This window comes from Cupressus sempervirens, chromosome 10 (genome assembly GCF_028749045.1).
Source record: "Cupressus sempervirens isolate cs-2001-9-10 chromosome 10, ASM2874904v1, whole genome shotgun sequence".
NCBI classification, from domain to species: Eukaryota; Viridiplantae; Streptophyta; class Pinopsida; order Cupressales; family Cupressaceae; genus Cupressus; species Cupressus sempervirens.
This window is the reverse complement of record NC_143127.1, coordinates 960224301-960249925: the sequence shown is the minus strand read 5'-3', so window position 1 is coordinate 960249925 and position 25625 is coordinate 960224301. Positions and strand designations below refer to the sequence as shown.

At 35.1% G+C, this 25625-nt stretch overlaps 1 pseudogene; it reads left to right on the top strand.

Annotated features, from left to right (window-relative positions):
* The first annotated feature begins 12741 nt into the window (after nucleotides 1-12741).
* LOC149537165 (protein argonaute PNH1 pseudogene) lies at nucleotides 12742-24670 on the top strand (annotated as a pseudogene).
* The last annotated feature ends 955 nt before the right edge of the window (nucleotides 24671-25625 follow it).

Genomic DNA, 25625 nt, shown 5'->3' with positions numbered 1-25625 from the left:
TCTCAAAACTCTATTGCCTATTCATTCTATAAGAGTATGTGCAATTTAGGAATTCATAGCTATGCTTGGTAGTGATCTTACTCTTGATGGTTTTGTTGGTCATTTGATAGCATTTGATTTAAGTAACTTTGACAATAGTATGCCTATAATTGTGAATGCATTCAAGAATTTATTAAACATTGATATCTCAAAGAAGGAAAAGATTAGTAAGGCTGAAACTTATTCAGTTTCATAGGATGATATGTATGAGATAGAATCACTCCTCTTAAGGAGGTTACTAAGTGGTAAAGGTAAATTCAATAAAGTATGTCATATTTCTACTAGACAAAATAACAAGAATAGGAGTCAAAAAAATGAAAAGGAGAACAAATATACAAAGACAAATGACTACAAGGGCAAAGGGAAGAAATCATGCTACATTACTGAGGAGGAGCATATCGAGTCAAACACTAACAGAGATAAATGAGTAGAAGTGGTATATCTTGTTGTTAAAAGACCCTCATGAAGAAAGTGTTAGCATGAATGTTGATTATATTCCTATGGGTGAGTATCCAAATAGTTTTGGAGACATGATTCAAAGGTTGTGTGTTGCATACATGATAGACTTTTTCATTAATGACAACACATTGGTTATTCTATGAATACTGAAAGAGAAACATATAGAGATTGGATTATTATATCTCAAGGATTAAATATCAGCCTATGTGCACTTGGGATAATGTTATACAATATTTCTAGATAATATAGTTAAGAGCGTGTACAAAAATATGAAGACTTGACAAAGTTATGATGAATTTAGTGAAGGCAACATTCAAACAGAGTTTCTAAAAAGTGGGTACTATTGTTTGGATTGTTTCTACTAACAAAGATAGAATATGGTCAAGAGGAATTCAAAAGAGATTTAAGACATGTTGAGGATGATATGGTTAATCTCACACATTTAAATGATAAACAAGTGAAGAGTTATAAAGACTATAATTTGAGTGTTTTCTTTTAATTGTGAAGTTGATGTAATATTATAATGTAATGTGTAATGTAATATCTTAAGTTGGTCCTATACTATTATTGTAAATTCGAAAAGCCACGAGACCAACTCAATAACTTGTTTTAGGAATTTTTATAAAGGAAAGATGTTTTCCATAGGTGTAATCATCTAGTGTAGATATTGTGTAATAAATGAGATATTGTATTTTGTGAACTTATGTGCAAATATCTTTTGGTTTAGAGATCTGGTTAGTGCAGTTGAGGCATGAAAACGTTATAAGGAATTGTATTTTCCAAAGAAGTAATTGTTGGATAGTGTTGATGTACACTTTCATTATTCAATGAGGATAGTAATTGATCTATTTGGATAGTGAATCCTTCTATCTTCCACTAAACTCCTAACATGGACTCATTGTTGACAATTTGATAATAGTGATATATAATTTTTGTCATTTATGGAAACATATGATGTAATTTTTGACTAGAAAACTCAAAAATAAAGATACTTAGTGTTTGGTAATCAAAAAATTATCTAAGTATAGAATTTGGTTTACAATTGTGTATTGTTTTGTTTATAACATGTTGCAGGCATCATATTATGACAAGAAAAGTTACTTGGAGATAGTATACATGTTGGTGATGATGTGTATAACCTCAAAAATTTGTATGGACTATATGAAATAGAGATAATCATGTTTTGATGATGCAGGAATGAAATTGAAGGAAAGAATTGTTTTGTTTACAAAACAATTACTTGTCCAATTAGGGCTGACATCCTAAATGCTTAATCTAACTTGGAAAAGTGAATTGTGGTCTTATCTAACCCAGTAGTAATTTATGTAAAGGCATGGTATTTATGCAAAGGATTTCTTGGCATAAGAAGTGTGATTGTGAAGTGAGAAATTTTTTGTGAAAATGATATATGCGAAGTTTTATATGAGCTATATAATGATCTAAGATTCAGTTGAAGATTAGAGATCAAACAAGGAAGGACAATAATAGTAAATTACTTTGTTAAGAAGTGAGCTCTTCTTGTAGTTGAAATTTCATGTTTAGGTAGTGGGTTGTTCTTGCATACATTATACTACAACTCCTAACAGGGTTGGCACAACTCTTAATAGGGTTGGAATCTCCTAATAGCAATTCAAAGTCTCCTAATAGGGACTCCTTATACTAAATTTTATTATTGACTCCTAACAGGGTCCATCCTCTAACAAAGAACATATATATCGGTATATTATCTAGTGGGTATCATCCTCACCAGGGTTTTCCCTTGGTCAGAGTTTTCCTAGGTAACAAAATATGATGTTCTAAGTTATCTTTGTGCATTGTTTTTGTTACTATTTAGAATTACTTTATTGCTTTGTTATGTATGGTTTAAAGTAAGTAATAATATCTAGTTGGTGACTAAAGTTTGTAGATTACTGATAAGATCCCTATGGATATGGAATAGTTTATGAAGAACCCTGAAGAAGCTATTGAACAAATTGATCTCCTCACTAAAGAAAGAGATAAGTTCAAGGACAGATATGAAGACTCCAAAGTATACATTGGTCAATTGAAAGAAAAGATTGAACATCTCAAATCCAAGCCTAAATCTACTAAATCTAGAACTAGTGATGATGACTATTCAAAGATGAAGACAGAGTACAAGATCTTGAGGCATGAGTTGAAGATTAAAAATTTTAAGTTGGCTTTGAGAAATAATCCTAGCAAAGTTGAATTTGATTTGAAGACTAAAAATGTAAATCTAAAGGCAAGTCTGGCAAAGAAAACATCTCAATTGAAAACATTGAAAGAAGATCATGAAGAAATCCATAAGTACAATACTATTGTGAAAGGTGAATTGACACACTATGAACAATAGCTTGAGAAGCTTTATTCTAGTAGAGAAAAGCTTGATGATTCAATGTCAATATAGGGACCTACTTATGATAAGACTAGTCTTGGTTATCTAATTAACATGTCTACAAAGAATCCTAAGATTAGATTAGATCCAAAAGAAAATGACAAACTAATGATAAGATGGAATCTAGTCAATATTCTAAGAAACCTAAAAAAGATGAGCAAAACAAGGAAGTTGAAATCTTGGATGAACCAAAGCAATTGGAAACTCCTAAGGTGACCATGTATGAATTTAGAGGTATGTGCTTTTTATGTAATGAAATAGGTCATACAAAAAGAGATTTTACTAATAAGTCATTTAATCATGTTAAGCACTTTTATTGTCATAATTATCATGGTATGGGTCATAATGTAATTGATTGTAGGAAAGCTAAGTATGATAATGATAGGAGAAATAGTAGAATGTCTAGAAATACTAACCCTATAAATAGAAGATCTAATGAAAGGACATTGAGATCTTATGAAGACAAAAGATAGATCATGTGTTATAAGTGTAACAACTTAGGACACATTGATTGGAATTCTCATGCACCTGATGATCAAAAAATCCTAGAAGCACAACACCTATATGTCATTTATGCAATAACTTTAGACACATAGCGAAGTACTATAGAATGGATAGAAACTTCAAAGATAGAAGAAACAATGGAAGAAACTTCAAAAATAGAAGGAATGATGGAAGAAAGATCAAAAATGATAGAAGGAACCATGAAAGGAACTATGGAACTAGCAAAGACAATGAAGAACAAAGAAAACTTGTGAGTGAACTTTGAGAAGAAATTAATGAAGCATTTGTGAAAGGAATAGACATCTCAAAATAAAAGTCAGATGATGATGAGTCAAACAGATTGAAGTTAGTTGTCGAATATTATTCAATTAAGTTGAATTAAGCTTATTTACAGCATCAAAATTTTAGAACTTTAGTTAGAGACTAAATTAGAGGTAGCAAAGTTGGGAAAAGGTGTATCCAGTTATGTTTAGATGGTACCTAAGCTTTCTTTTAATTTGGAACTCATCTAAACAAGTTATGAAGAAATTCAGAGTTAGTGGTACTACAGTAAAGGTTAATTCTACAGCAGAAGATCAAAAGCATGTTTTTGCAGAGAATTTTGTGATGCAAAGACTTGAGGATGTTTTTCATAATGGAAGGAGGCTATAGTAAACCTCAAGTGACATCTAATGATCAAATAGATAATATTGAGCATTTATCTAATTAAAGAATGCAAGTGAAAAAAAAAAAAACATATTTGCAAAGTACGTAATTAATGCGAGTTCAAGTTGATGGATAAATGGAGTATAGAATTGAATTTTACTTCATTATGGACACATTCAAAGCAAAGAGCATTCAGAAGAAACTTGTCAGAGATATTTTGAAGCAAGCCCTATTTTTGGGAAGAGGTATTTTATCAATTTTTAATAAATTTATTTGGTAAAAGATATTATTGGTAAGAATCATGGATATGTTAGTAGTACACAGTGTTGAGAATGAGGATAAACCTAAGTTTAAGATTGTTTCTGTAAAACCTAATGAAGGAAACCCTAACTCTATGTTGTCTATCACTCTAAATAATGCAGTTTACCTTGAAGATGTAGAAAGTTATTTGGATTGCAAGTTTGAGTCAATTGGTAGTGAATATATGAATAAGGATATGGAACTAGTCTTTAACCATGACATGACTATGTAGCCTAGATTTGAACATATAAAGGAATTAGACTTGTTTAAGTATCATTTCTACTATGAGTTAGACATTAATGAATTTACTCAAATCATATTAAGTAGGATAGATGATAGAAAACTATAGATGCAAGATAATGTAGTTGACATCTTTGGCAACCTTATTCATGAGGTAACTAGTCTTAGTAAAAAGGGCAGTGTACCCATAGGTGAGAAGATGATCAAGAAGAAAGTGGGAAGTAACACTAAAGTAGTATACAATGGAAAGGCTATGGTAATCAGCTCCATCAAGAAAAATGATGTTTGATTTCTAAGTAGAATTATTGCTTATTCAATCTATGCAAATTCAAAGTTTGATGAACTCTCAGTAGGATTTATATATACAACATATAAAATGTGTGTAGAGAAAGAGAAAGTGCATCTAAGTTAAATAGTTAGGATGCAACTCTTAGAAAACCTTGAAAAGATTAAGAGAACCAAGAATGATGTGTTTAGATTCTAGTCATTGATAAATCACATATTCTTTCATGTACTAAGGAGATTTCCCTGCTTATTAGTCATAGACATAATGAGTAGTGGAAGATGCAATATGGAGAAGATTTCAGATGTATACAGAAGGCACCCTGTAGAGAAGATACTGGACAATGGAAACTTAATAATGAAAACATTTCAGAATGAGATGAAACAAAGATTTAGAATTGAACCTAGAATTGTGGATAGATTCAAGGAAGACATTTTTATTCTAGTTGATACAAATCATACATACATTCAAGTAGTGGAACCTCGGGAGACATTTTTAGATCCATTGAGCTATGAATTGAATGATGATGTTGCAATTGGTTACATTGATTTGTTGTTGAATTTAGATAAAGATAAAGTAGAATAAAAATTTGGTATGTATGATGAGATCACTTAGCATGCTCATCAAGAAATTTTGGAGAAGGCATCACATAAGAAAGTTGAGTCAATAATGAAGAAGGCACTATCAGAGGCTGGAATGATAGAGAGAGAATATGAGGTTGTTAGATAGATAATGAAGCAAGGTATATTCAGTATAAAACCTTTGTCAGTATTAGTTACTAAGACATCTTCAAAACAAAGCATTCCATATTTGGCAATGTCTGATGTTTAGCCTAGTGAGCATAAGAGAAATTCCAAAAGATTAGTGGAAGCAGTGTCTACAAAGATAAAAAGAGTCAAACAGCTGGCTACTAGACTAGGAAAGAGATAGAAAACATTGTCAACAATTGAGTCAAGTGATGAAGAGGATGAGGAAAAAGAAACCAAGCAAGTAGAAAAGGTGAGTCCACCTAAGAAAGTAGTAGGAAAAGCTTGGCAACCCTAGAAGCCGAAGATTGAGAAGCTAAACACAACAATTATAAATGGAGGTAACTTTGTTCAGATGAACAAGTTTTATGATTTATAATTTTATTTTGAAAAGGATTAGATAGATATATCTACCATTAGATATATTCTATCAAATAATCTAAAATTGAAGGACCATGAGAGCATTATAAAACAAAGGTCTATGAGAGGCTCATTGAGAAAAAGGCTACTATAAGGGAAGAAGCCCTTGAACTTCATAAGTCTATCCTAAGGATAATTTGCAAGGTTGGTGATGAAGATGAAATTAAGAGATTGTTGAATAACTTTGCACCATATTTGAGGAACAAATTGAAGCCATTATTATTTATGATTGGTGAGAAGGATAAGTTAAGAAGTGAGACTATAGCAACAATCAGTCAAATGTTGTCAGAAACAACATCTCCTCCAACTCCTAGAACCTCGAAAGTGTCTGTAAGTGCTGACACTATGTAGATTGATCAAACCAATGTTAAAATTATTATTAATGATACCAATCCATTTGGTGGTTTTGAACCAAATGTACCTAACACATGAGATATTGAAGATAAGTTGAGGCAAATTAAGGAAGAAAAGAGGCTACTAGAAGAAAAAAGAAGATGATAGTGGAACCAAGAAGAAATTTCTTAAGGAAGACAAGAAAAGAAAGGAAAATGAAGAAAATAAAATAATTACAAAAGAAGAAAGGAAAAAGAAAACTAAGGAAGAAGAGAAGAAAATATTAGAAGAGAAGAGAGAGAGAGGAAAAGGAAGAGAAATAAGAACAAAAGAAGTAGAAAAGAAATAGAAGGAAGATGAAACTGCATCATCTAGTTCATCTACTCCACTCTCTCTTGCTAGTTTATCTACTGATGATGATGATCAAACAAATCTAGTCTCATCCCTGACCAAGCTAATTGAGAAGAATAGGAAAGTGAAGAGTTTACAAAGAACATTGATGGGAGTGATATACAGACTGCATAGTACATTGGCAATTTAGCACATAGAACCAGATCCTAAATAGAGAGTACAAGAAGTGCTAAAATCATTCAATGAAGAGTTTAAAAACTTATTGAATGTTGCAGAGGTGAAGGCTCAAATTTCCACTAATGCTAACTTGTTTAGCACCATCTGCCACAATATCAAGAATGACTTAGTTAATCTTGATACATACATAAAAGAACTTTGAAAATGCTAGTAGGAAGGGAAAGCTTTGTATGTTAAGTGCACCTTATCATAAAAATTGGCTAAAGATATTCATAGTCAGATAGAGACAAATATGAGTGAGCTAGAGGCTTTATCCAGCCAGATCCAACATCCATCTTGTAAGTTAGATGATTTTGAAAGTCAAGTTGCCAGTGTTCAAAGTGACATTAGGAAACTTGAACTTTGAAAAGAAAAATTTTTGAAGAGGACATTTGATTTTAGAGAACCCATTCCTCTAAAGTTATCTTTTGTTGAGAAATAGTTAGAGGAATGTGTCAAGGCCTTTTTGTATTCAAATATCAATGCAGTTGAGATTGTATCATATGCATTATATGCAATTCTCGCATCAGCTAAGTCTACCAAAGAGACATGGATTGAAGGTCAATCTAAAGACTATTTTTGATGATTGTATGAAGATTATTTCAGCATAAGGAAGGACAACAATTTTGGGCAATTTTTGGATAGGATCTTGACATTTTGACATTTGTCATTGATGTCAAAGGGGTAGAGATTCATGTGAAAATTGTACACATGAGATTTTTGGGAGAGATGCATGTGGAAATTATAAAAGTATAAAATATATTGTAAGAGGGAGCAAATATGTAGAGTTGAACAAGTTGTATAGATGTAATGTTTATTTTGATAGTTGAGTTTTTTTTCACTTACCTGATTTTCCCTATTTTGTTGCCATCAATTCCAAAGGGAGAAATTGTTGACAATTGGATAACAATGATATGTAATTGTTGTCATTTATGGAAACACATTATGTACTTGTTGACAGGACAACTCAAAAATAAAGATATTTATTGTTTGGTAATCAGAAAATTGTCTAAGTATAGAATTTGGTTTATAGCATTGTATTATTTTGTTTATAACATGTTGCAAATGTCATATTATGACAAGTGAAGTTACATGGAGATAGTATAAATGTTGGTGATGATTTGTATAAGCTCAAAAGTTTGTATAGACTATATGGAATAGAGATAATCATGTTTCGATGATGTAGGATAGTGGAATTGAAGGAAAGAATTGTTTTTTTAACAAAAAAAATTACTTGTCCAATTAGGGCTGACATCCTAGATGTTCACTCTAAATTGGAAAGTGAATTGTGGTCTTTTCCAACCCAACATTAATTTATGTAAAGCCATGGTATTTATGAAAAGGACTTCTTCTAATAAGAAGTGTGATTGTGAAGTTGTGAAGTGTTATCTTGTAAGATTGTGAAGTGAGCAAACTTTTGTGAAAGTGATACATGTGAAGTTTTATATGAGATATCTAATGATCTAAGATCAAGTTAAAGATGAGAGATTAGACAAGGAAGGAAAATAACAGTAAATTACTTGGTTGAGCAGTGAGCTCTTCTTGTAGTTGATATTGCATGTTTGGGCAGTGGGCTCTTCTTGCATACATTATACTACAACTCCTAATAGGGTTGGAATCTCCTAATACAGATTCAAAGTCTCTTAATAGGGAATCCTTGTACTAAATTTTCTCATTGACTCCTAATAGGGTCCATCCTCTAACAAGGAACATATATATCAATATATTATCTAGTGGGTATCATCACCACTAGGGTTTCCCTAGTTAACAAAACGTGATGTTATGAGTTATCTTTGTGCATTTCTACTATTACTATTAAGCATTACTTTATTGTTTTTTTATGCATGGTTTAAAGTAAAAAATAATATCCAGCTGGCATCTAAAGTTTGTAGTTTACTGATTTACCCTTGACCCCCTTATTAATCCCTATTTCTAACACTTGTATATACTAATTGTATTTCATTGACTCCTAATAGGGTCCATGATTTCAAGAGGAAATTTTATATTAGTACATCATCTTGTGGGTACCATCCCTACCAGGGTTTTCTCTCTAATCAAGGGTTTCCCTAGTTATCAGATTTGGTGTTATTGTGTATTCTTATGTTTCTATGGGTTTTGCATCTACTCTTTACATGTTTCAAAATTAAGACAGATATTGAGAGTTATTATATTTAGATAATTTATCCACCCCCTCCCCCTCTCAATTATCTTAGTGGGATTTACTTTCTAAAAGAAAGGTATGAGGAAGGGAAAACTCTTTTTTCTCGTGTTCATAAAAATAACACATGCTTTACTGATAATGGATGTTCACATCACATGACTATTGATATTAATATTTTTTATGAGATTAAGGAACTATTAAACTTGGAAATGATGTTCCCTGTCCTATTAAAGGTAGAGCTTCATTGATGCTAAATGATAAAATCAAAGGTGATGATACATATAAGGCTCAATGACTAAAGTATAATCTATTGAGTTTTGCTCAATTGAACAATATAGTTCACAAGCTAGAATTTTAGAATCAAAAAGTAAAGTTCTATGATGATGGAAATCTGAGTAGTACTAGAGTGAAAACAAGAGGTAATCTATTTTAGCTAGATCCTATAATTGATACATGTCTATTTGCAAAAGTTGAAGATGTATGGTTGTGGCATAAGAGACTATGTCATGTTAACTTTGAGAATATAGGCAAACTATGTTGGTAATTTGGATAAGCAAGATAATTTGTAAAAGGTTTAGAGTTTCCATTTATGGAAACATATACCTTATATGAAGAAGGCATTATGTATAGGAAAAGATTCTATAGTTAGACTTGAAAAATGTCTAAGTACAAGATAGTTTACCTAGTAGAACATAGACAATTTTGATATGTATGGATGAAAAAACATTTTGGGCATGTCTGGAGTTAGCTATAGATAGTACAAATTGTCAGGATGATATGTGTAAGTGTGTAAGTTAGTACGGTTAGTATGGAAGAACATATGACAATTTTACTAGTTGCAACAGTATACAAATAGGAAAGCATAATAGAAAATGGGTAATTATGAGTTAAGGAATTTTTTTTTATGAAATAATTACTTGAACAATTATGGATGACATTCTAGATGTTAACTCTAAGAGAGAAAGAATTGGTTTTGTAATTTCCAAGCATGTGAAAGCTTGAAGGCCAATTGGACAATGTTTTGTGAATTGCAAAGGTATAAAGGCATATTACAGTTTATGAAGTAAAGTGCACTTCTCATGAATACTATGAAAACTTTATGTGATATAGATTCTAATGTATGATCAGAGGATTGTGAACTTTGTTATGAGAAGAAGTAACATATTGGATATTGAAGATATCAACAACAATCAAGAGGATATTTTATCTATACTTTTGTAAGAAGGAATTAGATTATAAGTTACATGTTTTGGTAATGGGCTTAGCTTGTACATAATTTTTTATATGTATTTGTACCAACTCCTAACATGGTTGAAGCAACTCCTAATAGGGTCAATGTCTTTAGCTAGATACTTTTGATTAGTGGATCATTTTGTAAGTGTCATCCCCACTAGGGTATTCCCTTGGCTAGGGTTTCCATAGTTAACAAAATATGTTGTTATGAGTTCTCTATTTTCATGGTTATGTTTATTTTTCAACATTGTTACTTTACTTCTATATGTAAGTTATAAGGAAATTAATAATATATAGTTTTGGGCTAAAGTTTGTAGAATACCAATTCACACTCCCCCCTTCAACCTAGTATTCCCTATTTGTAACAAAGTATGTGTTGAGAATAGATTGAAAATAGTACAATGAGGGAGATTGTTGAGATCAAATTGAAGAAGAATTGTTGAGGAAAAAGTATGATCAATATGTTTCAATCATTTTTTTGTCACTGATGTCAAACTTGTTATTTGCTAGAAAGATAACTGGTTATATGATTTAAGTACTATCACTTACTTGATTGATGAAGAGGATTTGATCAAACTATGTAACAATAGAACCTAGAGGAAAGGTTGAGTTATGATTATGCAAAGAAGTACAAGAATCATTTAAGATAGTGATAACATGATGCATTAATAATCTACTTAAGGTTACAAAGGCTAGTTACACTAAGAAAGGTTAGAAGAAAAAGTTATACAAAGTTTGATTACAAAGATTGACTGAGTGGATAGTAGGTGTCGAGTAAAGTCAATGCAAGTCAAGAAAAAAATTAGTTGGAGCTAAGTAAATGCTTATTCTAGTGTATGTTGAGTAAATTTTAGTTGACTTAGAGCACCAGTAATCTTTAGTTCATGCCAAGTGACTTTACAGAAGATGTCGAGCAATATAGTATGTGTCGAGCATCAGAAGCAAGATAATACTGAGTGCTTGCATTATTTAAAAGATCATGAATTCAATGGATCTGAACCGATAAGTTTTTTTTCTTGGATTATGTCAACCAAGTGGAAGATAAGATTGATGAGTTGGAGGCACAAAATTTAAGGTAAGCCATTTTTAGGAGAATTCAAAGAGGATTCAAGGAGAAGTTTCTAGAAGAGATAGGTAATGTGGGATAGATTCATTGTATCCTACCTAATCTATCCTAACCCTAAATTGGATGATGGAGAATGAGTGGAAAAAGATCTTAATTTCCTATTTATAGGAATGGTTGGTCAAAAGCAAAGGTTTTCATGTGTGATAACCTAAGGAAGACAAGGAGACAAGGGTTTTGCTTCATCAAGTGACCTAGGTTAGAGTTTGCAATGGAATGTTAAGAAAGAAGGCTTAAGGGTATGAGTTCTTAAAGGGTGAACAAGCTATCATAGCTACAATGAGTGAAGGCCAAGCATAATGGAGGACTAAAATAGAGATCTATAATCTACAAATTGAGTTGTAAGTTGTTATTAGATCAAGCCTTACTGTTACTCTCTAATAATTGTATTAGTCTAGGATAAATCCTTTGGATTAAGGTTGACCTAATAGTCATTTGTAAATCCTTTAACTGGGTGACATTCCAAGTGAATGGTCTAAAGTCTTCTAACAAGGTTCACTCCTAATAGGGTGATTAAAATCCTTTGATAGGGTCACATTTAATAGTGTGTCTTGTAACCTTTAATAGGGTTGGCCTCTCATAGGGCATCACTTTAGAAGAGTGAAAAAGAGTAGCATGTTACTAGTGGTTTTTTCCAAATTGGATTTGTTGGGACTCAAAATTGAAGCCTCAATTTTGAGTACCATTGAGAAGATTAGGCCCTATAAACACTTTTAATGCATATGTACCCGACTGTACTTGAGAAGCTTATGAGTTGTTTAATATTTCTAACACCATGCATTCAGTATGTTTATACATCCCATGAAGATAAATTTCTAGTTTGAGCCATTTTGTGAAGTCTCGTTTTGAGAAATTGTCAAATATGCATTTTTACCTAAGTGTCAAATAGCGACAAGAGGCCTTGTTTGTATGTGAATATCTCGCACCCATTAATGTTTCATGACTGACCACTTTGGGAGTCTTTAGTGTCCATACTAGATAGCCTATGTTTTAGATTTTGAGTCCATTTGACTAGGTTTTAAATTCCTCAAAGTTGGTCATTTGTTAATGTCATGCTGATATGAAGTATTCTAGATTCTAGAAGGCCTTGTTTGACTTGACATAACTTTGACCCAGTTGATCAAAATGATGAAATTCCTTTTGTGTTGCATTGTAGAGATTAGAGACTTTCTATGTTCCAATTTTGGGCTTGTGAAAAATCCATTTGATCAACTTTCAAATGTGATTCCAAATGCAACTTGTAACTTTTAACTAGTGTCGAGAAGTGCATATTTGTCAGAACCCCTATTCATTATGTCATATCTTGAGATCCGTGATAGGTGAGATCAAATGGATTATACCACTATGTTATTCTCTAAAAATACTTTAAGTTTACCAATTTTCAAATCTTGACGAATCCATTTGCATACTTTCCCAGGTCTATTCCATTTGCAAAAATTGTCCCTAATTTCCATTATCCTCATGATAGAGAACCATTGCCCCAGTTTTCATTTTCCCAAGTGCCCATTTACCCAATTTTCAAAGCCAAATCCAAACGCAATTTGTTGTTTTCTGACATGTTTACTTGTAGGTGATTCTGAAAGGGTAACTTCAACAATCAAGATCTTTTGACTGAGAATTCATCATGAGATGAGATTCAACAGGGTAAGATATTGTGGAACAAAGAATCGGTGTGTCAGTTCCCAAAGTTGGGTTATCTGTTTGGAGTAGTGTTTAAGGCTAGTCAAAGGACCTTCTAGCACTAAAATGACAGTTGGCAACAAAGGGAAAAAATGAGCTTTTAAGGATAATTCAATGCTTGATTTTGATTTCATTTAGTCTGAAGATCTCATAGGATCAATTCCAAGAATTCAATTGTTTGGAAACAAAAAAAAAATTAGTTGGACCTGCTCTGGGGCATGACTAAATTCATTAGATTGCCAAGACTATGTCTAAGATTGATATGTTGCAAGTTTTGGGTTGGGAGGTTTCTGAATTCCTCAAGAAATACATAAAGGGAAATGGACATCTTATAGACTATTTACCATAATGATTACTATCAAGATCCTTATGCAAAGGAATTTGATATAAAAATTAGTGACAAGCTTGCCTTTGTAGAAGCTAGAATCCTCCTTGCTCCATGGTTGAAATATCATGATACCGGTAAGGAAAAATTTTGCCTGCCTCAAGTTGGTCAGTGGAACATGATGAATAAGAAAATGATGAATGGAGGCATAGTTAACCATTGGGCTTGCATCAACTTTTCATGAAGTGTTTAGGAGAGTGTTACCCATGGGTTTTGTCATGAGCTGGCTCAAATGTGCCAAATCTCTAGCATGGTGTTCAACCTTGAACCTTTAATTCCAATCTTCAATGCACATCTTGATAGGTGGATAGTGTATATGAGCAATGTTAGTATGCTAATAGAAAAAAAATTTAAATAAAGCTTCTACAAACTAAACAAAATTCATAAACTTCAAGATAGACTAAGATGAACTCTCAATTGAGAATATGAGCCATTAATGGGCTCTCTCAATGAGAAGCTCTCTTGTTGAGTAGCTTTGTCTAAATATATAGGATGTATGCTCAAGCTTATGCTTCAAAAAGGGCTTCAAATGGATTTGGAATTTGGGTGTGAGTGTATGGTTTTGATGTAAAATGGCTTCTCAAAATGGCATTATGACTTTACTTCATGGATTGTGTTATTTTGCAAAGGGGAAGGATCCAATTTATAGGCAAGAGGCTTGAGGGATTGAGGGCTAAGATGCAAGGATGGGAAAAAGCTCATGGAGGGCTCAGATTGCATGAGAAGAGAGCACATGGATTGTGCTTTCTTATAGCCAATCAAGGAGTGACACATTGCACATGGTGAGAGGATGGAGAAAAGGGGAAGGATGAGTCAACAAAGGAGGCTCAAGGGATAAAATCTTCATAAAGACCCTCATAATGGCTTGTAAGAGCAATAAAAGGGCTTGGAAGAGTCATTTATGACCTTGTGGGCTTCATAAAGTTTTATGGTTGAGATATTTTGAGGGTAATGAGAGCAATTTCGACTTGGACTTGATTAGGAGGGTTTCAAGCTTGCTTAGGCTTGTGAAAATGATTAGAGGATGGATTAGGATGGTTTAGGATTAGCTTAGGGATAGGCAAGTGGATGGCATTTAATGAGGGTGGGTGAAGGAGGAGATATTTGTTAACTTTGGCTTAGGTTAGTAATTCTAAACCCATGTTTAGGGAATGTGACAAGGTTAGGAGGGGATTAGGATTAGGTTTAAAGACATCTTCTAGAAGAGTCTAGACTTTAGATGAGGATAAAGACTTTCTAGAATAGTCTAGAATTTCCTAGGATGAGGATGAAGACTTTCTAGAAGAGTCTAGAACTTCTTAGGATGAGGATAAATTAGATTTTTAGGAAATAAATAAAGTTTTATTTATTTCAAGGGTTTGGGTTGAAGAGATATTTATTAAAACTTTTTTAATAAACATGAGGATTAATATTTAATCTTAATTAAATATTTTGAGTTGGGATTAGGGGTAGGAAATGATGGGATTAGCCTTTAATCAAAATTAAAGAAGGATTAGAAGATTTTGGAAGAGGTTAGTGGTCTTAAGGAAATTGGCCATGTTTTGGGAAAAAAATAATTTTTTTATTTATTTTGGGTTTTTTGGTCAATTTATTAATTAAATAATTAATAAATAAGGAAATAATGTTTAAATAAGATTTAAACATTTTTGGGAGGGATTCCTTAATTAAATATTTTTAATTAAGATAAAGGGATTTAATGGCATAAAAATTAATTAATTAATTAATTAATTAATTAATTAATAAATGATGATGTCATCAGGACTTTTTCAGAAAATAAAAATACTTTATTTTCTAAAAGTTTTTAGGTGTCTACATTTTGCCCCTCTTTGATGTGATGCCGCAAGTGGCATGGCATCAAAGATAAGAAAATAAGATGCCCAAGGCTAGAGTAGAAGAGGAGAGAATGGACTGTGAGATGCCCCCTCAAGAAGGTAGCGGGGAGAGAAAGCGAGGTTCGATGGCTTCTTGAAAAGTACAAGAATCTCGGATGAGCAAGGAAACTCAAATTGGCAAAGAGAAGGGGCTGAATTAGCTCAAACTCTCACTATGGGAGAATGATAAAGGAGAATCAGATGCAGAAGAGGAAGCAAGCTTAAGACTTTAGGGAAGGTGGAGGATGAAGGAGCAGAGCGCTATAAAAAGGAATCCAGGATAGGGAGATGGATGAGGGGATTAAAAAAGCTGATGCAACAGGATTTCAAAGAGTCAGATTGGCGGAAGATGAGTTTCGCAGATCCCTAGGACTAGGATTGTGGATCTCAAAAGATGAGGCTTGGTGGATTGATTTGGATTGGTGGATCCCTAAGACTAGGATTGTGGATCCCTAAAGCTAAAGGTGAGGAGTGATTCAAAGAGATACTGATGCATAAGCTGGGGTAGGAGAGATGGATGCTGGATATGGATGGGGGATAATGGAGATGAAGGAAAACCATTGAAGCTTTTTGAGTGGGGGGGATACTTCAAAGAGAAGTACCACCATGTAGTTGAGCACTAGATTTGCTATAGGACTATTGGTTAATTGCCAAGGTTACCAAGAACATCAAGGCCTTTTCACCAACTATCCAGAGGACTGACAGACTAAACTCAAAATAAACATCCAAGGATTGCCCCAGCATCACACATGAGTCCAAGAGGAAGCAGTGTGGAACCGACACTGGGTAACCCACAAGTAGAAAAGAAAAAAAAACAAAAGACTTGATCAAGACCTTACGCTCAGATTGCCCCATTCGTAGCATACCATGATATGGAAGATCGTGGCAACCTTGAGGAGGAAACAAAAAGATTGCTTGGAAAAGATATTTCAAGACCCAAAAGCGAAGAGTCCAAATCAAAAGAAAGTGAAAATCCAAAAGAGAACCATTTGCCAACGAGATGGGTAGGACGAGGTACTAACGAACCAAGATCAGACATGAGGAAAGCTATATCCTGCAAGGACCTATCAGAGAGCACCTAAGCTAGTGGATTTGGATGAGTGATGCGTCTGGCAAGCTGAACTAAGAAGGATAACACTTTGGTGATAGGAAATCTAGCTAAAGGATGCATTGGAATAGCTAACCAAGATGTGTGATGGGTGCAAGATGCTGATCAAGGAGGAAGTGACATGAACGCTGGATAGATACAATCATACTAAGCTAAAGAGGATGTACAAGCTAATGGACCAAGATATTTACAAGCTGAAGCTAACCAAGATAGTTACAAGCAGGCAAAAGCTCAGGATGATAGGATAGCGGGATGGTTCGATGTTGTGCAAGATGCGAAAGCTAAGGGTGGGGTGATAGCTAAAGATATGGATTTGGCAGGATGCATCCAATGATGATGAGAGATTTTGTAACCAAGGATAGCTAGAGGAGCAGGATGAGATGGCTGGATAGGATGGTAGATAGCTAGGATTATGATGGATATAAAGAGATGACATTGGGTTTGCATGAGGATAGCCTAGAGCTAGATACCAATGACAAGGGAGGATGGACAAGACAAGATCTCCAAGGAATATAGTGCCCCCAATCAAAAGATAACATGCGGAAGGAGGTCTTATGATGGATGTGATAGGATTGAAGCTAGGATGGAAAAAGCTGAAGGGGCTAGGGAGATGGATGATAGCTGAGATGATTGGCTGAAGCTGCATAATATTAGTGGATGGTGTGAGATGGAAGCTAGAGGATGGAGGATAGGTGGATAGATTGGAAGATGGAGGTGGATGTCAAGAGATGACCAAAAGCATGAGGGTGATAGACTAAGCTGGGGATGGCGGGATTACGCATGACGCTTGTTTGCCAAGTTTTCATCATGGTACTTGTCAAAGGCGCTTGAATTGCCAAGTTTTCACCAGTGGACGATTTATTTTTCTTTTCTTTTTTGACTTTTTGACTTTGGACTTAGCTGGAATGATTTTGGCTTTCTTCAGCTATTTTGGCTTTTTTGGGATTTTTCACTGGCTGTTGGAATGCTCAATTTTGTTGCTAGCTGTTGGTACACCAGATGTGTGATTTATGCAATATATCAGATTAGATGGGATTGATGGTAGGAGATGGAGGGATGAAAATGCTAGAAAGGAGCATGAGATGGGGATGCTTGCAAGAGCAACATTGGCACATGTTGGGATGGGTGTGAAAAGAGCATATGGGGGATAGATGGTAGATGCGGGCGTGATGGAGGATTTTTGGAAGCGTGCTTGGGGATATAGGCACCCAAGATGGAGTTAGGAGATGGGGGACATGAGTCACTAGATGGGGGATTAGCAATGGTGGATGCCATTATGCATTGGGTTTCAACTTTTTTCTTGGGGATCCACATGGTTTTGGATTTTCTTTTCATAGGCTTTTACATTGTTTTGCATTCTTTGATTGGATTTTCCCTTTTTGGAGTATGTCTTTTAGAATAGACATATGATTGCCTAGGATGTGGATTTTTAGCTTTATGCATTTTGAAGTTGGCATTTACATTGTTGTGCTAAGCTTTGGGAAGATGGTTAGGAGAAGCTTTGTGAGATGGAGAGGATATGAAAGAGCATGTAGGGGGATGATGATGGATGATGTGCCTTGATATGTGCCTTTGTTGATCTTGCATAGAAATGGATGGAATAGGATTTTTATGATGGCTGATAGGAGGATGGAGGATGGTAGATTTTGGGACATAGGGACCCAAAATGGATTTAGCGGATGAAGAGGGGATATGGTAGGTTGTTTTGGGTTGCAAAGATGGTGGAGGGGGGATGACATTAGATTTCTTGAAGGAGTGATGGGAGGCTGGCATGGTGGGCTTGGAGATAGGCTTGGTTTGGGGGTGTGGTGTACCGACACCTTTAGATGGTGAGCCTTTGGATACATATCCAAGACCATGAAATCCTAGATTTTTTTGTTCAATAATAGGCTCTCTGATTCCTTGCTCTTGTGGTCCTAAACCTTGACCTTGATAATGCCATCGATTGAGCATTTGAACAAGATGAGGAAACTTTTTGCTTGCAGAAAATGGTAGAAGTGATTTATTAGGTGTATTGCAATGGGGAGATAATGTTCTTAATTCTTTTGCTGAGAGAGGGCCACTGTGGATGAATGTAAGTGAACCAAGAGGGTAGATTATAGATGGTGGAATAGCTTGGATAGGTGGTAAGATGGAAGCATGGAGCGGGGGAGATGGAAGGATAGGATCTTGATGTAGCTGGTGGGATGACAAGATATCTTGTAGTGGAGGAGATATGGCTCGAGGTTTTGGAGATGGAGGAGATGGTGACTGCACTATGGATGGAAGACATGGTATGATGATATCTTCATTTATGCTTTGGGGGATGTCAACATGCTTTTGGGCAGGATCTTGATAGGATTGGTTTGGAGTGGATGGTGCGATAGGAGGTGAAGGGATGGATTCTTTAAAGGCAGTAGATGGATAGATGGGAGATTCGATAGTGGAGATGGGTGAGTAGAAGATGGATGCATAAGGGTCATTACGAGAGATTTGGGAAATGCTTGGAGGTGATGTGGATAGGATTTGGAGGGATTTGACAGGTGGTGGGATTTTGATGCTTGCAGGAAGGGGAAGGATTTTAAGCAATTTGATGGATGGTATGGGGATGATAGCTATGGGAGATGGAGGTGATATTATAGATGGGGAAGCTTCATCACTGACTACTTCACATGGTTGGATTAGATGACATGGCTTATCGACTATTGGAGGCAACTTTTCTTGTATTTCCTCTAGGAGATTCCTTGGAGACTCGTGTATCGAAGGTGGAGGTGGATTGACAAGAATAGCTAGTGTGATGGTGGTGGAAGATTGGAAGCTTGGTTGATGGGGTGATGGAGGGGAAGCTGGAATATCAGATGGCATGACTAGATAGTTTGGAATAACTCTTGGATTTTGGGGGATGCTTGGGGGAATGTTTTAAGGCTTTCAATATACCCATCATAGTCAACAAGATTTTCATCATCATTGGAATAGGAGGTGGTAGGAGCAAGGACAATGCGACCAAACACATCATGATAGGATTGGTACTTCATGCTTTGATGATGAGTTTGATGGGGATGGGGTCTTATGTATGGATGAACACAGAAGCTCATGGTTGGATTTGGGTTAAGCATAGATTTTGGATTGGCTGATGAAAGATTTCCTAGGGAGAGTCAAAGTTGCATGACATACTTAAGGAGGATTGGCTAGAGATTTTTGGCTTTCTTGTGGGTGGAAGACTTCAAGGGTATGCTGTCAAAAAGTGAGAGTTTTACTTTCCTATGCGCTAGATTTGGTGGTGGCTATGTCAACTTGAGGATAGAATAATGATCCTATGGGCATGACACAAGATTGACCACTTGTGGATCCCAACCTTTAGCTCAAGGTGATGAGGGATACAAGTGACAAAGCTGGATTACCCTAGACAATGCTCTGTCAGAGGGATAACCTTGGTGAGATTGGTTGATTGGTAGGATTGATTGGATAGCAAACTCTGGCAGAGTAACAACAACTCTTTAAAGGCTTGGGTGATTTTGGATTGGGTTGCTAGCTGGCTGGGGGGATGATTTGGATGGACTTTGGATTTGGGATTGTTCTACGGCAAAGAACTAGATAGATTTGGTTGCAGCGGGGGAGCTTGGATGATTTTCTGATAAGGCAGTGACTACGCTAAGTATGCCTTGAGCTGGGAGATTTTTGCTTTTCTGGGATTTCGACCAAAATTGGCAAACATTCATTCAAAAGTTATGAAAAAACAAGCAAACAAAAGTTTTGAGCAAGCACGTCAAACACACCAACATCTTAGGAAGCTTTCTACAAGGATGAAATTTGGTTTAGCTAGGGAGTCCTTGATATTCACAAGGTATGTGAGACCCAAATCTGTAGATGAAACCAAAAAGATGTCACATAGCCAAGAGGAGCGGTAACCCACTTCTCCTCTTTCACTTCTCAAGGGTATAAAGTTCCTTGAGGCTTAGCCCGAGTGACAAAATTTTGATCCCAAGAGAGGTGTCTTTGGATTCACCTCCCGATCTTTATACTCCACCAGAAAGCTGGAGTTGAGGTCGTCCCAAGGGGTGATGAAATCCCCAAGCAGGCCTCCTAAAAAGCTAAGACAAGATTTTGGATCCTAATCTTATGTACCCAAGATGGCCTCGAAAGACGACAAGGGGAGAGAAGACTTGGATGATCTTGGGCTGAAAAAAACGCTTGTTCTTTTACCAACTGACGCTTAAGTTTTCTGATCTAGACTTTGCAAGCACTCATGTTTAAGATACAATTTTTATTCCAACTTTGAAGTGTCGACAAAAATAAAATTGATCGAAGAATGCAAACAAGAAGAAGAGTTAGGGTCAACAAGAAGGTAAACCCGTGCGCTCGGAGGCCCTCCACGTCAAGTATCAATTGATTTTTCTTTAAGGCATTCAAGATTGAGTGTGAGTTTATTTTAAGCCCAAAACAAAGGTGTGTGAGATTCGATTTCAAGCGCGTGCTTGGAGGCCCTCCATGTCAAGATTTGTCCAATTTTTATGCCCAAATGAAGTGTGAGCGAGATTAATGCGCATTCAAGAAATTTTCTAACTTAGAAAAACCACTAAAAACCCAAGTGAGTGGAGTTTGATTTGCGTGGAGCACTTAACACCCTCTTAGGTGGACCCATCCCCAGAGATGGCACTAAGATTGCAACCAATGGTTAAATTGATGGGTGATTAAAGAGGGTGAGTCCAACAAAAAACTTACTCAAAGCATTTTTATTTGTTTTTATAACTTAAAACATTACAAAAATGTAGATTCTTTTTATGCTCCAAAAGATGATTATTTGATCTATGGCATTCAAGATTGGATTTGTTGTTTTAATCATGCATTCATAAAAAAACAAACTTTGATTTTAATCCATGGCAGTCAAGAGTGATTTTAGCAACATGCATTCAAAGACAAGTGAATAAGCATTCAAGTTTTTTCCTTTGAGCATTCAAGATTGAGATTTTGTGTGTTGTTTTAAGAACTTTGAAGTGCTTTGTTTTAACCTTAGATCATTCAAGATTGTTTTTGGACTCAAAAGTGAAAATGACTCTTTGGACTTTGCTTTTCATTCAAGATTTTGTGTTCTAGTTTGCATGTTTTAAGCCCAAAAATGATATTCCTAGATTGTTTTGATGCATGAAAAACCTAAGAAACATTCAAGATTTTGCAATAAGACATTTGTTTGGAACAAATAACAAAGCTTTTAGGAAAATTTTTGGCAACCATTTAGGACTCTTAGTTTTCATGAGATTTTTTAAAAGAACTTTAGTGTGCACTTAGTGTTGATTTTGAACCTTTTGAAATGGAAACTTGAAGTTCTTTTTAAATTCCCAAAAATGAAGTGTTCCTAATTTTGCATGAATGCATCTAAAACCTTGATGTTGCAAGGATGCAAATGATTAGATTGGTTTAGTTTCACTTGTTAAAAGATTTTTTCTTTTTTGCAAATTTTTAATTTTTCAATGGATTTAAGTATGATTTGGGGGTTCATTTTAAGCACTAAAAAGAAGTGTGTATGATTTTGCTTCCTTAAAAAAAATGGCCAAGATCTCCCACAAGAAGAAGAAGAAGAAGTAGATGGAATAAGAAGAATATAGACAAGAAGAGGAAGAAGAATTCCAAGTTCTTTGTCCACCTATAAGCTTGAAAAATCTGCAAACACTATGAGATATACTATGAGTTCCTTTGTCTTCTTCATGCTCATTTGGACCTACAAAACCAATTTATACAATCCTACCAATCACAAAAACAAGAAAAATTAGCCAAAATCAGAAAATGACATAAAAAACTTGACTAAAAAAGCTAATGAAGATGACCCATGCAGGGTCCCACCGGACGTGCCAAAATGTATATGAGCAATGTTAGTATGCTAATAGAAACCAAATTTAAATAAAGCTTCTACAAACTAAACAAAATTCATAAACTTCAAGATAGACTAAGATGAACTCTCAATTGAGAATATGAGCCATTAATGGGCTCTCTAAATGAGAAGCTCTCTTGTTGAGTAGCTTTGTCTAAATAGATAGGATGTATGCTCAAACTTATGCTTCAAAAAGGGCTTCAAATGGATTTGGAATTTGGGTGTGAGTGTATGGTTTTGATGTAAAATGGCTTCTCAAAATGGCATTATGACTTTACTTCATGGATTGTGTTATTTTGCAAAGGGGAAGGATCCAATTTATAGGCAAGAGGCTTGAGGGATTGAGGGCTAAGATGCAAGGATGGAAAAAAGCTCATGGAGGGCTCAGATTGCATGAGAAGAGAGCACATGGATTGTGCTTTCTTATAGCCAATCAAGGAGTGACACATGTCATATGGTGAGAGGATGGAGAAAAGGGGAAGGATGAGTCAACAAAGGAGGCTCAAGGGATAAAATCTTCATAAAGACCCTCATAATGGCTTGTAAGAGCAATAAAAGGGCTTGGAAGAGTCATTTATGACCTTGTGGGCTTCATAAAGTTTTATGGTTGAGATATTTTGAGGGTAATGAGAGCAATTTCGACTTGGACTTGATTAGGAGGGTTTTAAGCTTGCTTAGGCTTGTGCAAATGATTAGAGGATGGATTAGGATGGTTTAGGATTAGCTTAGGGATAGGCAAGTGGATGGCATTTAATGAGGGTGGGTGAAGGAGGAGATATTTGTTAACTTTGGCTTGGGTTAGTAATTCTTAACCCATGTTTAGGGAATGTGACAAGGTTAGGAGGGGATTAGGATTAGGTTTAAAGACATCTTCTAGAAGAGTCTAGACTTTAGATGAGGATAAAGACTTTCTAGAATAGTCTAGAATTTCCTAGGATGAGGATGAAGACTTTCTAGAAGAGTCTAGAACTTCTTAGGATGAGGATAAATTAGATTTTTAGGAAATAAATAAAGTTTTATTTATTTCAAGGGTTTGGGTTGAAGAGATATTTATTAAAACTTTTTTAATAAACATGAGGATTAATATTTAATCTTAATTAAATATTTTGAGTTGGGATTAGGGGTAGGAAATGATGGGATTAGCCTTTAATCAAAATTAAAGAAGGATTAGAAGATTTTGGAAGAGGTTAGTGGTCTTAAGGAAATTGGCCATGTTTTGGGTAAAAAATAAATTTTTTATTTATTTTGGGTTTTTTGGTCAATTTATTAATTAAATAATTAATAAATAAGGAAATAATGTTTAAATAAGATTTAAACATTTTTGGGAGGGATTCCTTAATTAAATATTTTTAATTAAGATAAAGGGATTTAATGGCATAAAATTAATTAATTAATTAATTAAATAATTAATTAAATAATGATGATGTCATCAGGACTTTTTCAAAAAATAAACATACTTTATTTTCTAAAGCTTTTTAGGTGTCTACAGATAGGGCTTTAAAAAATGTTTACAAGGAGGAAATGAATAGGCTTAGAGGCAAGAAATTGGAGCTACTCATAGTCATTTTGCCTGATAACAATGGGTCATTGTATGGAGATTTGAAAAGAATGTGTGAAATTGATCTTGGCATAATATCTCAGTGTTGTTTAATAAATCACATTTTTAAATAAGTAGACAGTACCTGGCTAATGTCTCTCTAACGATTAATGTAAAGATGGGTGGAAAAAACACCATGCTTTTGGATACTCTCAAATGGAGGATACATTTAGTAAGTGATATACCAACCATAATTTTTGGGGTAGATGTTATGCATCCAGATAATGAAGAGGAATCTAGTTCTTCCATAATAGTTGTTGTTGCTTCACAAGATTGGCCTAAAGTCACAAAGTGTATAGGTTTAGTCTATGCTCAAGCACATTGGAACGAGTTGATTCAATATTTTTTTAAGACCTAGCAGGATCTAGTGAGAGGCACTATAACTAGGGGCATGATAAAGGAGCTCTTAATTTACTTTCAAAAGGAAAATGGGTAGAAGCCCACTAGAATCATATGTTACAGAGATGGTGTTAGTGATTGTCAGTTTTATTAAGTACTTCTTTATGAGTTGGATGCAACCCACAAGGCCTATGCATCACTTGAACCAAATTATCAAACCCTGGTAACATTTGTGGTGGTATAAAAACATCATCATACAAGGTCATTTGCTAAAAACCATAGGAACAAGAACACCACTGATAGAAGTCGAAACATCTTACCAGGCACCATGGTGGATTCCAAAAATTTTCATCTGACTAAATTTGATTTTTACCTATGCAGTCATGCTAGTATTTAGAGGAATGTGTGGCTACACTCCTTTCAGCTTCACATCCAAAATGAGCTCCAGTGTTGGAAGGAGCCACCCATAGCTAAGAAAAATAGAATAGCCCACATTTTGGAAGGAAGGCATGCATCTTAGATAGTAGAGAGGTGGAGCCAGAGGCTTTCTATGCCAAGCAAAAGTCACTACATACAAACAAAGCCAGAGCATTAGCATGCAATGAAAACCACATTGAAGAAGGGTAAAGTTGTTGCACTATGAGGAAAACATCAGCCCATAGAGCATAGGAATCCATGCAAAAAAAGGGAAGAAAAGGGTAGACCCATGTTTGAAAGAAAACCTGTGTGAAAAATAGAGTAGACGTCCAAGATTATGAAAGGGGCCATGACATGAAAGCAGGAGAGCTCCCACGTTGGGTGTGGGGGGGCAATATGGAGCATATGTCAGCAACAAAGGGCATGTTGACCACTCAAGACATCCCATGCCTACTACCAAAATAGCTCCATGTTCTCAAGAAGAAGTCACAGTGCTAATATGGAGATCCACAGAAAAAGACGACTTGCAAGGGGTAGTCCACGTGCAAAGTAAGAACAACCCACACACAGGAAGTAGGGGATGCCAAGGGATGAGATTTATGTGGCTGGTAGCTCCAACTATATGTGGAGGACTACATTTTAAGAAGGGAGTGTAGCAGAGATATCCCACATTGATAATATGGAGAGATATCAACTACATTTATACCATTCCACTCAAATGATAAGTGTCTTGAAAGGCACACGTTACTTATGAAGCCATTGCATGCTTGGAGGGGTCCGCAGCTAGCTCAGTGAGGACAAAGAAAAATTTTAATCAAATGGAATGCCCACACCTAGAGTGACATGTGGCAACTTTAGGATCCAGTTAGGAGAATGAAAGAGGAAAATTTGGAGACCTCGATGTTATGATATAGAGCCTTGGCGTATGATTGGGA